The sequence below is a fragment of the Leopardus geoffroyi genome, chromosome B1 (assembly GCF_018350155.1).
Source record: "Leopardus geoffroyi isolate Oge1 chromosome B1, O.geoffroyi_Oge1_pat1.0, whole genome shotgun sequence".
Classification (NCBI taxonomy): Eukaryota; Metazoa; Chordata; class Mammalia; order Carnivora; family Felidae; genus Leopardus; species Leopardus geoffroyi.
Genome location: NC_059327.1, coordinates 14,474,995 through 14,488,339, shown reverse-complemented (window position 1 = coordinate 14,488,339; position 13,345 = coordinate 14,474,995). Strand labels below are relative to the sequence as shown.

Below are 13,345 nucleotides of genomic sequence, written 5' to 3'. Positions count from 1 at the left end.
AACTTCTTATGCAGAGAATAAAAATACCTGAGTAGGAAAATAGAAATAATGGACTACGAGAAGCAAGGTTTTCTTATTAGATTATGTAAAAGAGTTGATAATTTGCTTATAGAATCTGAAAACACGAATGCCTTTTCATTCTGGAACCTCAAAAAAAAAAAAAGAAGAAGAAAAATAAAACACCGTATACTCACCAGGATAAGCACTGAATAATGTACAGAATTGTAGAATCACTATATTGTACACCTGAAACTCATAGGACACTGTATGGTAACTCTGCTGGAATTAAAATTTAAAATTCATAAAATGATAAATAAAATGATAAATAAATAAATACAAACAGTGAAGAACATGTGATAAATTCTGGCACGTATTCCATTTTAAAACAATTTTCTCAAGACCTTTTACACACTGAACTTTTATTTTTCTAAAAAGGAATACCTCTCACTTGGTAGCAAAGTTTTATCATTAATTACTTCCTAAGGCTCCTGTTTGGTAACACTATGAATATACACTTAACACCTGCCACTATCCTGCAACCATCTCTTGATCCTGCATTTTATTTTATTTTTTATTTTTTTAACATTTATTTATTTTTGAGAGACAGAGAGAGACACAGCATGAGTGGGGGAGGGGCAGAGAGAGAGTGGGAGACACAGAATCCGAAGTAGGGCTTGAACCCATGAACTGCGAGATCATGACCAGAGCAGAAGTCGGACGCTCAACTGACTGAGCCACCCAGATGCCCCTCTCGACCCTGCATTTTAAAGATCAAGACCACAGTACTGTTGTTAGGACTCTGCTTCACCTGTTTGGTGAGATATCGTTGTATGTTTTAAGGACGTTTCGGGATTCATCATACAAATGAGTCTACTTTGTTTAACATTCATAAGAAATTACAGTCCAAGAGAAAACAATTATCAGTGATAGTGAACAAAACCAAAACCTTCGATCAGCAGAAATGACAATCAGTTTCGCTGTACTATTCCACTTCTATGAAGCTCAACATAGGAAAGAACACGTACGTGGTAAACTTATGAAAGAAAATCAAGGGAGGGAGTAACAAATTTCAGGGCAGTTATTATCTCTTGCAGACAGAAGAGGATCCCATGGAAGGAAAGTACAAAAGATACTGCAGTGGTTCTTGTAATATTTTATTCTTAAATTGGATCATGGTTACATAGATTTTGTTTTAATATGATTATGTATGTGTGTGTACTTATGTACGTACGTATGTTGTATGTGGAAATTTTTTACGTATACCAGTTGGTGTTGGAAACTTTCACAAATTCGATGTATTGATCAGTTGGGGATCACTGTGCTGATGGCTGTACTGATATGTTCTAAGACCACATCCAGATCTGGAGCTATGACATTAGTCACTGCTTCATTAAGCTTGCAATTCTCTCTCATTCTGCACCTGTCATGCTTCAGAGTTAAATGGGAAGGAGATAGAAATTACTATCCTGCATCTTTCAAATCTCTGATGTAGTCTTAAATTCTGTGAGCCTCTCCAAAGACACAAGACATTTTATGACTCTTCTATTGGAAGTGGGGAAACCCGGGGCTGCCACGTGGCCCTCTCCATCAAAACCATCCCTACCGGGTCAGGAAGTCAATCTGGATGGAGATTCTCTCAGTTGCTGAGAACGTCAATTCCAACTCCACTCTCATGAACTAGGAAGTAGTTGCAGAGTAATCTGACTTTCTACTAAGGTGGACTTGGTTAGGAGCTCCATTTATCCGACAAAGCCAAAGTTCAATAAATTAAAATGGTCTGATTAAAAAGAAAGAAAGAAAAATGGAAACGACAATTGGTTTTAAAAGGGTTGACGGCTCTGGGACATCTGGGTGGCTCAGTTGCTTAAGCGTCCGACTCTTAGTATCTGCTCGGGGGATCGAGCCCCAAGTCGGGCTCTGTGCTGACGGCGTGGAGCCTTCTTGGGATTCTCTTCTCTTCTCTCTCTCTCTCTCTCTCTCTCCCCCTCTCTCTCTTTCTCTCTCTCTCCCCTCTCTCTCTCTGCTCCTACCCTATTTGTGCTCTCGCTCTCTTGCTCTCTCTCTCTCTCAAAATAAATAAATAAACATTTAAAAAAAATAAAAAGGTTAGGGCGCCTCGGTGGCTCAGTTGGTTGAGCATCCAACTTGGGATCGGGTCATGACCTCGAGGTTTGTGATTTAGAGCCCTGCTGGCCTCTCAGAGCCTAGAGTCTGCTTCAGATTCTGTGTCTCCTTGTCTCTCTGCCCCTTCCCTGCTCGTGCTCTGTCTCTCTCTCTCTCTCTCAAAAATAAATAAGCATTAAAAAAAATTTTTTTTTAAATAAAAAGGTTGACAGACTCTGGAATCAGATTACTGGGCTGAAATTTGAGATTACTTGCTTATGCAGAGTTACTCTCTGAACCTCAGTTTTCTCTTCTATAAAATGGAAATAATGTTACCACTACCTCTGTAAGAATTAAATGAGCCCGTGTATTAAAGTGCCTGGAACAATTCCTGACCCACATTATCACCTCTGGAGTAGAGTCAGTAAACATTTCATAAAATGAAGGAGCATGTGGCATATAGATTGTCTTCTAGAATGCTCCTTCTTCAAGCGTAAGACGAAATGTTGAAGATACACGAAAGAGGAAAAAGATGCCTCAGTAACCCCCAACTATGTGGGAGCATTCAGAGACATGGTTTCTAAAGTACTGATTTCTTTGTTCTATGTTAGTATTTCACAGTCTACTAACTTAAAGCCTCCTTTTTATTTTTTTAAACAAATTAATAACCAGACTCTGATGAAAAGAAAGTGATCAACCCAGACAAACTGTGCCAGTCACAAAGTCCCCCGTAACAAAAAATCATTAATCTCTCCTGAGAATCCCTATTAACTCCAAAGTCAGCAGGCTTTCCAAGGCTTCCCGTGCTGGGCAAGACCAAAAGGGAAGAGGCAGCGGGGAAGGGATGGGTCATCAGAGCCTAGAGGGCAAGAGGTCATCCTGGAGGAAGAAGGTTTGAGGATCTGGGTAAATACGGGACATATAAGGAGATTACGGCATACATAGTCAACGAGATCAGCAAAAGCTGGCATTTCTTCCCAGAAGGATGGCAGTGTTCATTGAGCTGTATCAGGAGAAGTCTCGAAGCGCCTGGTTTGTTGACCAGAAGCAGAGGTTGAAGGAAAAAAAATGGAGGTGAATTGTTCAGACTGCACAATTCTTTTCACACAGGAAGGGGGAAAGCTGTCCTCTGCAGGCCACACACTTGAGCCCGTAGGCCTCCTCCAAGCCTGGGCAAGATGGCAGCCAGGATGCACAGAGCTCAGGGCCCCCCACCCCGTCAGACAGGGAGAGAAGGCTTCTGAGAGGGGGACCTCGTTCGAAGCAACTCTTTCCAGCCCGAACCGTTCTGCAAGCCCACATAAACCAGACAGTTTCCAATGTTCCCCTGTGACCCTGTGCCCCGGTTTCTCCTCGTCTTCTGCCTTCTCTCCCCCCTGCATTTTTCACGTGTCAGTCTTGGACCCGTATCCTCCTCTCACCACCAACTTCTCCCCTCACACACGCCCCATCCCACGTGGCTCTGGTACGGCTTCTCCAGCTCAAGCCACCCACCCAGGGCCATCACCGAACAGGCAGGAAGTGTTAGGAAACTGAGCTGGAAGGTTGGCGGGTGCGTGACTTTATGGAAAACACGCAGGCTGCACCAAGCTGAAGTCGAAGAGGGAAGGAACTGAGAAGGTGCGCAGGAGTGGCTCCAATCGCCCACAGCTCTCTGGGGCGGACTTGCAGGTGCCTGGGGCTGACAGGTCGGCTCAGAACTGCAGGACTGTGCCAGGAGCAGAACACAGGCTACCGGGGCAAGAGTCAAAGGTTTGGGAATATCTGTAAACACGTAAAATTTTGTCGCGAGAATCATATCGACCCTCTAAGGGGTTAAATGTGTAGAGCCTTCTCCCCCTCTTTTCCAGCATGAAGCTGTCAGAAAACTATCTGGGACTTGTGAAGGTCACTTTCAAGGGTGGCACAGCAGTGAGGGGAGGGAAGGGGTAGACTGGAATTTCTTAAGATAACATTCCTTAGAGGAGCAGGTGCTGAGCTCTATTGTCCTGTAAATGGATACCTAAGGCGGGGGGCGTGGAATCTTAGTCTCCAGAAAAAATCTGGGGGGGGGGGGGGGGGGAGAAACTACTTAGAAAGGCTGAGATGTAATCATCATCTTTTGTTGCAAAGGTGTGAAAGGAAAAACTGCCCAAACCCTGGGGGGGTCATGGGAGGAGGGTGTCTGACACAGCACTGGAGGAAGGCTGGCCTGGACAGAAGGAAAACGCTCAGAGACAGCAACTCTCCCCAGGGAGCAACAAAGCGGGAGACTGGCAGCCACCCTCGGAGCCAGCACCCCCTCAGCCCCAAGGCTGACTGTGAACGCACCTGCTGCAATTATCTCGGGGGGTACCAGAATGGAACCCCACCAGAGTGCACCGCACCCCTTAAAGGCACTGGTGATGCCAGGGACCTCCAGATTCATGAGAAGAAGTTTATTTTGGATGACCCGCTCATCAGCCAGCATTCACGCACACTGAGGGACTTTATATGCTTCCCACATGTTTGGTCCTGGGGAAGGGGAAGGGGACATCCTGATTTCAGGGACAAGTCCTTTTGCATCAACAACAGATGGGCTCTCGCTTTAGAAAATTGTATTTTAGGGCCTTCACAAGAGATGGAAAAAAACAAAAAAAAACCCAGAGGGATTTTATTGTGTTTATTTGCATCTTAAGAGTCAAAGTGACAGCACAGACGTATGCTTTCATGCTGTTAACGTCATAAGAACATCTTAGGACCCGGTCTGTTCCACACGGTGCCCACCACCACCTTGTGGACTTTCTCATGAGCTGGGTCTGCCCTCCCAGGAGGGTTGACCTTCAACCCCACCCGCAAAGACTCTGATGGATCCTCTCTACCTAAGTCACCTATCAAATTCTTCAGAGAGTCCTCTAGTTCTGGTCCCTGACAGTGTCCCAGTTTACTGTTCTCTATCAAGAAACTGATTGATATCAAAATATCAAAAGCTGCTTTAAACATCCCCTGAGACTAGTGTGATTAAAGTTTATTAAAAAGTGTTTGGCACAGAATCTTCTCAAAGATAAAGTTCCTTCTGTATACGCATATATATAATACTTATATATTAATGATATTCACAGCTTGGACCTTCCTTCACAATACATCTATTTAACCTCCTCATTCAAGTAAACCGGATCGTTAGTTTCCCCAAGCAAAAGAATGAATGTGATTATACTATTTCTACAGCTATAATACAGAATCGAAGCGTTCAAAACTTGTTTCACAAATGCACACACTGAGAAGAATAATGACAGAGGCACATCTCCAAACATTCAGCAACTATGGCAAAGCCCACCTCATACACGTGGTGACCACACATCCCTGTGTGAGATATTTTAAGCGGAATGAAACCTTTAAAATTATTTGTAGCAAGTAGTTTGTATACAACAAACCTCTCTGGGTTTTTTACCCCAAAGCATCTGAGTGCTCTCACTCCAGTACAAAAGACACAGACAGACACCTTTCAGTTTTATGCTCCTTTAGAGGCACCTGGGTGGCTCAGACGGTTAAGCGTCCGACTTTGGCTCAGGTCATAATCTCACCGTTTGTGGATTCCAGCCCTGCATCGGGCTCTGTGCTGACAGCTCAGAACCTGGAACCTGCTTTAGAGTCTGTGTCTCCCTCTCTCTCTGCCCCTCCCCTGCTCACGCTCTCTCTCAAAAATAAATAAACATTAAAAAATTTAAAAATTAAAGAAAAAGAACTTGGGGACACTTAGGTGGCTTAGTCGGTTAGGCGTTTGACTCTTGATTTCGGCTCAGGTCATGATCTCATGGTTCATGGGATCAAGCCCCTCCTCTCTTGGGACTCTCCCTCTTTCCCTGTCTCTCTGTCCCTCCCCCTACCGCCCTTCCCCTGTTCACGCACTCTCTCTCTCAAAGTAAATAAATAAACTTAAAAAAAATTTTTTTAAAGAAAAAGAACTTGGTAATAAGGAGGTGGGTAGGGGATGGGCTAGATGGGTGACTGACACTAAGGAGGGTACTTGTGGTGAGCACTGGGTGTTGTATGTAAGTGATGAATCACTGGGTTCTACTCCCGAAGCCAACATTACGCTACATGTTAACTAACTAGAATTTAAATAAAATTTTGATAAAGAAAGAAAGAGAGAGAGAGAGAGAAAGGAAGGGAGGAAGAGAGGGAAGGAGGGAGGGAGGGGAGGGGAGGGGAGGGGAGGAGAAAGAAAGAACTTGGTGATAACCAGCAAATTTACCTCTTAATGCAAGAGTGAAAAAAAAAAAAAAACACACGCTCAAGATCAGAATTAAGCCCTAAGAGGTGAAATCTGTAAATCTCTGCCAAGCCTCTCAGTTATCACGGCAAGCCCGAGAGCCTCAGAAGTTCATTCTAAATGCTTTATTACAATGAAACTGACACACCTTCACTGAAAATGTCGTTGAGCCAGAGTGAGGTAATTCATAAAAATATTTTTTATAACTGGCCAGAAATTAATAAAACTTGAAATACATCATCGCTCACTGTTTAGACTTCATCCTGAGATTTTAACATGAGAGGTGAGGTTCTCTAAGAGAGAGGCCCAGGAGTGAAACTTTTCTGTACATCCTACAGACCCCAACCCGGCGCTCCCCTCCGTATTTGCAGGATGGGGATGCCTCGTCACCACAGAATAAAATCCCAGGAGGCCCCACATGGCCTGGGGCCCCTCTGACCTCATCTCCTGTCACACCTTCCCTTCTTTGGCCGCCTCCACAAGCCCCCCACCCCATCTCCCTGGCTCTTTCCGTTCCGCCAACACGTCAAGCAGATTTCCATCTGCTCCTCCATTGTCGCTGGCAGACTGATCATCAGTCAAGCGGACGGGAAACAAGATGTTTGACAGGCAGGCACTGGAGACACGGGTGGGGAGGGGCGCTAGCTTTGGGGCCCAAAGTGAAGAATGTGCCCTGCTTTGCATAAGCCCTGCGGAAAGAGTATTAAGCACACAAAGTAACGAACCCACCTGTTGGGTCCAAAGGGAGCTCAAACATGATGCTCCCATGCAACATCCTGGACCCTGGCAGTGATTTCTCTCTTCTGTTGTGTTTAAGAGAAAAGAACTTAGCCACTGCCAACCAAACCAGTTGCAACTGGGCCAGCTGGCCCCTAAATTGTTGGGAGGTGTGTGTATTGGGGGCTGGGAAGGAAATTTTGGTCACGAAAACCTGACCAAAGGGAAGGGAGGGGAGGGGAGGGAAGAGAAGGAAACGAAAGGAAAGGAAAGAAAACCCACTGTCCAAGGGCGCCTGGGTGGCTCAGTCCGTTAAGTGTCTGACTTTGGCTCAGCTCATGATCTCACGGCTCGTGAGTTTGAGCCCCGTGTCGGGCTTTGCGCTGACAGCTCAGGGCCTGGAGCCTGCTTTGGAATCTGTGTCTCCCTCTCTCTCTGCACCTCCCCCATTCACACTCGGTCTCTCTCTCTCTCTCTCAAAAGTAAATAAACATTAAAAAATAATTTTTTTTAAAGAAAACCCACTGTCTGGACCCAGATCCTAGCTCTTTTGCTTAGGAACTAGGTGTCCTTGGAGAAGTACTTGACTTTCTGTCCCTCACTTCTTTCATTTGTAAAATGGGTAAAATAATGATACCTAAACAGGATAATTATCTTAAAGTTTAGTTAATAAAATGCTAAGTGAAATAAGACAGAAAAAGCAAAATACTATAGGATTTCACTTACATGTGGAACCTAAACAACAAAACAAACAAACAAACAAAAAGCAGAAGGGGGTCCATGAATACAGAGAACAAATAATGGTTGCCAGAGGGGAGGGGGTGGGGGATGAGCAAAAGGGATGGAGGGGAGAGAGAGACACAGGCTTGCAGGCGAGGAATGAGTAAGTCGCGGGGATGAAAAGTACGTCACAGGGAATATGGCCAATGGTATGGTGAGTGTTGTGTGGTGAGAGATCACAGCTACGTTTGTGATGCGCATAGCAAAGCGTATAGACTTGTCAAATCACCATGTTGTACACTCGAGACTAATGTAACATTGCGTGTCGACTATACTTCAATTAAAAAAAAAGATTAGTTAATAAAAATAAAGTACTGGGGCGCCTGGGTGGCTCAGTCGGTTAAGCGTTTGACTTCAGCTCAGGTCATGATCTCACAGTCCGTGAGTTCGAACCCCGCGTCGGGCTCTGTGCGGACAGCTCAGAGACCGGATCCTGCTTCGGAATCTGTGTCTCCCTCTCTCTCTGCCCCTCCCCTGGTCATGCTCTGTCTCTCTCTGTCTCAAAAATAAATAAAAACATTAAAAAAATAAATAAAAATAAAGTACTTAGAAAATAATAAATGATCAATAGATGTCAATTATTATCTCATTTCTCCTCATCACCCTTTATCCTATCTCCTGCATAACTTTTACAGCACTTGCAACAATCTGAAATTCTTATATCTTTGTTTAATTTTTGAAATACCTGTTGCCCCACTAGAATGGAACCTCCACTTCGGCTCCCAGAAATCCTACAACACAGCAGGCTTCCGGTCATTGAATGAATCAGTATCTCTCACTCAGAAAGCTTCCTAACACTCATTAATCAATCCCAACCCTCCTTCTAGGAATATTATTCGAAGTTGACTTAAATAAATCAACCTTTGGAGGAGCATATACAAATTGTTTTGGAGAGTATATTTTTCTGCTTTGGTTGGGTTTTTCCGTTTCTTTGGTTTTGTTTTTAAATAAACTCTACCCCCAACGTGGGGCTCAAACTCACGACTGCAAGATCAGAAGTCACATGCTCTACCAATTAATTGAGCCAGCCAGATACCCAGAAGACACTTTTTTTAAATACAATTTATTGTCAAGTTGGCTAACATACAGTGAATACAGCATGCTCTTGGCTTCAGGAGTAAATTCCCATGATTCATCGCTTACATACAACACCTGGTGTTCACCCCAACAAGTGTTCTCACTGCCCTTCACCCATTTTCTCCTCCCCGCCCCCATCAACCCTCAGTTTGTTCTCTGTATTTAAGAGTCTCTTATGGGTTTGCCTCCCTCTCTGAAACTGTTTTTTCCCCTTCCCTTCTCCCACAGTCTTCTGTTAAGTTTCTCAAATTCCACACATGAGTGAAAGCATCTGATATCTGTCTTTCTCTGACTGACTTATTTCACTTAGCATAATACCCTCCAGTTCCATCCATGTTGTTGCAAATGGCAGGATTTCATTCTTTGTCATTGCCAAGTAGTATTCCATTGGTTATATAAACCATATCTTTATCCATGCATCGGTTCATGGGCATTTGAGCTCTCTCCATAATTGGACTATTGTTGATAGTGCTGCTATAAACATTGGGGTACAAGTGCCCGTATGCATCAGCACTCCTGTATCCTTTGGATAAATTCCTAGTAGTGCTATTGCTGGGTCATAGGGTAATTATATTTTTAATTTTTTGAGGAACCTGCACACAGTTTTCCAGAGCAGCTGCACCAGTTTGTATTCCCACCAACAGTGTAAGAGGGTTCCCATTTTGCCCCAAGAGAAGGCATTAAAAAAAAAAATTATGTCTTAAAATTTTACTCCTGGGAGAAACCACTTTAAGAAAGTAACTCCTTTTGGGAAAACCAATAAAGATACTGAAATAGAAAAATCTCAATGCCCATTAAGTTCTAAACCATTTTATAATTAAAATATAAGTTCTGGGGCGCCTGGGTGGCTCAGTCAGTTAAGCATCCTACTTTGGCTCAGGTCATGATCTCACGGTTCATGAGTTCCAAGCCCCGCGTCAGGCTCTGTGCTGACAGCTCAGAGCCTGCAGCCTGCTTCAGATTCTGTGTCTCCCCCTCTCTCTGCCCCTCCCATGCTCATGCTCTGTCTCTATCTCTCAATAAATAAATGCTAAAAAAATAAAAAACAAATAAAATATAAGTTCTGATTTAAAGTCTAGAAAGTGTATTTGGTGCTAAGCATTTGAATACGGAAGGATAAACTGGGGAAATAGGAAGAACCACTGGCAGGGACAGAGAACCGCCCATGCCCCCTGAGATATGAAGTCAGGAGACCCTGTGGTGTGGACTGCTGGATCATGGCGGGTGGGAAAACCCCATGAGCCCCAGGAGAAGGAGCGTGTGGGCTCCACACAAGTCCTACAGGGTAAGAGCCGGGGCTGGAAGACCCTCCAGACACAGCCCAGCTAAAATGGTACCTTCCTTAAGGAAACGACCCGTTGGCCATGGGATGTGCCTTCCAGACTGAACGCTCTGTTGCAGCTCCCATCACCTCTTGCCCACAACTGTGTCCGTGGACTCAAGTGGGGCTCCTGTGTCTAATCCCCTCCCCCATTCCCACTGGCCCCAGAATTCTCCTTGTACCAAAAACCAAATCACGTCCCCCCCTCCCTGCTCAAAAGTCACCAGTGGCTTCTAAGTCTTCAGATCTCGGCCTAGCGTCCTTTTGCATTGTCGGAACACAACCCTCTCCCCACCCACCCAAACCAGCCAGTTTCCAAATGTGTCATGAGCTCCCCAACCCGGTGACTTTGCTCTTGCCTGGGTGGGAAAGCGGTCCTGTTCTGAACAAGCCCCTTGAGGCCCACATCTGCACAAGGTCTAGCTGGGGGTGGGGAGGGGGGTCCCATCTCTGGGAAACCTCTCCACCAGCTTACGAGGCAGAAGGCACTCCTTGCTCCTTTCAAAGAAGCACCTCCCGGTTTTGTGGGAGTCTCCCCCAAAATGACCGCATGCCTCACCAGTCTTTACAATCTCAGGAGAAACGCGGAGACTGGAACTAGTACGCACTCAATGAACGTGTATGGGATTTAACTTACTCAAAATATACAGCACCATTTTGAAACGTTCCTAGTTTCCTGAACACACATATCCCTTTTAAGGGTCCTGGAAATCCAAAGTCTGAACTTTTTTCTACATGCCCAGAGTAGGAAATTTCTAAGAAATGGATTTGAGTATTCCCAATCAAAACTCTTCCTTTGAGTTCCTTAGTTCCTTGCTTCTTGTTGACTCCACAGTCATCTCCTCATTGTCCGATTCGCCCCTGAAATTTACATACTTTTGGAATTACAGGCAGAAGAAATCTGGAATTGCTTGCACCTTCAATAAAGCACATGGCAGCCTGCCACACACACTGAGCTTCCCACAGAGAATTCTCACAGTAGATATACTCTCTCCAACTACTCTGCATTTTACTATCATTACTGAAACACAATTGGAATTCTAGTAGAAAGTATGAACCCCCAAAGTAGTTCAAAAGAAAGCTACCGCTTGGATCCCAGCAGGCATCACTCCGCTCCCTTACCTGCTGCTTCTGTTCCAGGAGGCAGTCTCTTTACTTCCCATCCTGGTACAGAGTTAAGGGCTGAGCTGAGCAAAGCCAACAGCTCCACCCACCAGTTACCAGTCAGCTTGAGACAGCTCCAGCTACCCAGCCAGACCAGGGCAACTGTCGGTCAAACTACAGCAGTTTGGAACCTTTCAAATTGCCAAAATAGCTCTCTTTGGTTAATATGACAGATCGTCAATTCCAATGAGTTTACAAATTCCGCTGAAATGAAAAAAAAAAAAAAAATGAACTGAAATATTTACAAATCAAATGATATTGATACCATAGCTGGGATTTCAAAATGGGGGTGGGGAGGGCAAGGGTAGAGACGAAATAAGATTGGCCACGTGCAGATAAATTTCAAAACTGGATAACAGGTACACGAGAATTCAAGATAAGGTTTTTGAAATATGCTACTTCTGCATGTTTGAGATTTTCAAAAATGAAAAGTAAAAAACAAGAATAAAGTCAAGTTCAAAAGAAAATTATTAAAGTGCTATAGTCTATACAGGATATGAAAAATAACCACATATATCCCTGCTTCCTGATGTGCTGCAGTCCTACATACAAGAGCAGATCAAGTCTCAGAGGCATTAATCTTGGCCCCTTTACTAAGGCAGCTTAATTACAGGTAGTCCATTGAGGTTTTCGCTAAAGTAAAAAAAAAAAAAAAAAAAAAAAAATTAAAGGACCTTTTGAAATTTAGCACAGGTTACAAAACACACAAGATGCAAACCTTCCTGGTTTTTTGTCCACTCGATTCAAAGGAATCTTTGTAAAGATTTCTGCAGTGCGAAAACAGACAAAATACAAGTAAATGAAGAATGCTATAAATTTGCCACACGCATACAGGAAGACACACTAGCGGGTATAAGCTTATCCTTCAGAGGAAGGCGGCATAGCAACTGGGTAACGAAAAGGGCGGCTTTACAGTCTTTTAGCGTTTGAACTTTTGACCTCCTCCCAAAAATGTCATGAAAGAATTTCTAAACCGTGGTACTAGAAAGAATGCTTTCTTTCTTGAAATCGTTTCATAAAACACTACTATTTACTATATACGTTTTTAACCACTGGGCCCAAGGTACAAAACTAAGAAGTATATTCTAAAAAGAGATGCAATCTGGGTTAAGAATACAGGAGTGCAATTTAAAAACCAATTTAAAAACAAACAAACAAGCAGCAGGTCAAGCAACACTGGAAGGGCGCAGCGAATGTCACCTATCGGCCTCTCTTCCCTGGCACCACTATCTTCTTTTGTTGAGGATCAGAGTTTCCCGTTTGCCTCGTGTCCCTTCCTCCCTTCAAACACACAAAATGACTTCGGAAAGATGTACGGGAGGCAGGATATTTAAAACGAAATCCACAGCTCTGTCTTGCACACAAACCTCGGCGCTTGGACCCCACCCTGCACCAGAACTGCGGGACGGGTCCCCGAGGCGAAAGCAGCCAGGAGCCGCGCGGAGGCGCAGAGTGGTCGCGGGCGGAAAGGACGTCGGGGGACGGAGGCCGGGGGTGGGGGGGACAACAGCGCACCTGAACCGCCCGCCGCCGCCTCCCGCCGTAGAGCCCGTGGCTACCCGATGCTACCTGAATCCTCTCTCGACTTCTCTCCCTCGATAGCACGCGTCCCCGGCCCGATCCCGGCAGCGCGGAGAAGGTGAGCCAGGCGGATCCGCGAGCGGCCGCCGACCGCCGAGCCTCCCGCGCCGAGCGCCGCTGCCTACCTGGCCGGCCCCAGGCACCGCCCCGCTGGAGCGCGCGGCCCGCGCCAGGGAGGCTCCGGCGGGCCGGCGGGGGGGCGTGTGGGGAAAGGTACGAATCCCCGTTTTAGGTGCCAGGAAGTTCCCCAATCCCGCGCTCGCGGAGGCCCGCCGGCCCCTCCCACGGCCGGGGCGCGGAGGCGGAGGGAGGCGCGGGGCGCCCGGGGGGAACCGGCCGTCCCCGTCGCGGTGCCGGGCGCGGGCTCTGGG

At 45.5% G+C, this 13,345-nt stretch overlaps 1 protein-coding gene across 4 annotated transcripts in view; it reads right to left on the bottom strand.

The window, feature by feature from the left end:
• STOX2 (storkhead box 2) overlaps window positions 1-13,345 on the bottom strand; it is a 229,422-nt gene that overhangs the window by 215,153 nt on the left and 924 nt on the right. The gene's annotated exons all lie outside the window — the stretch shown is intronic.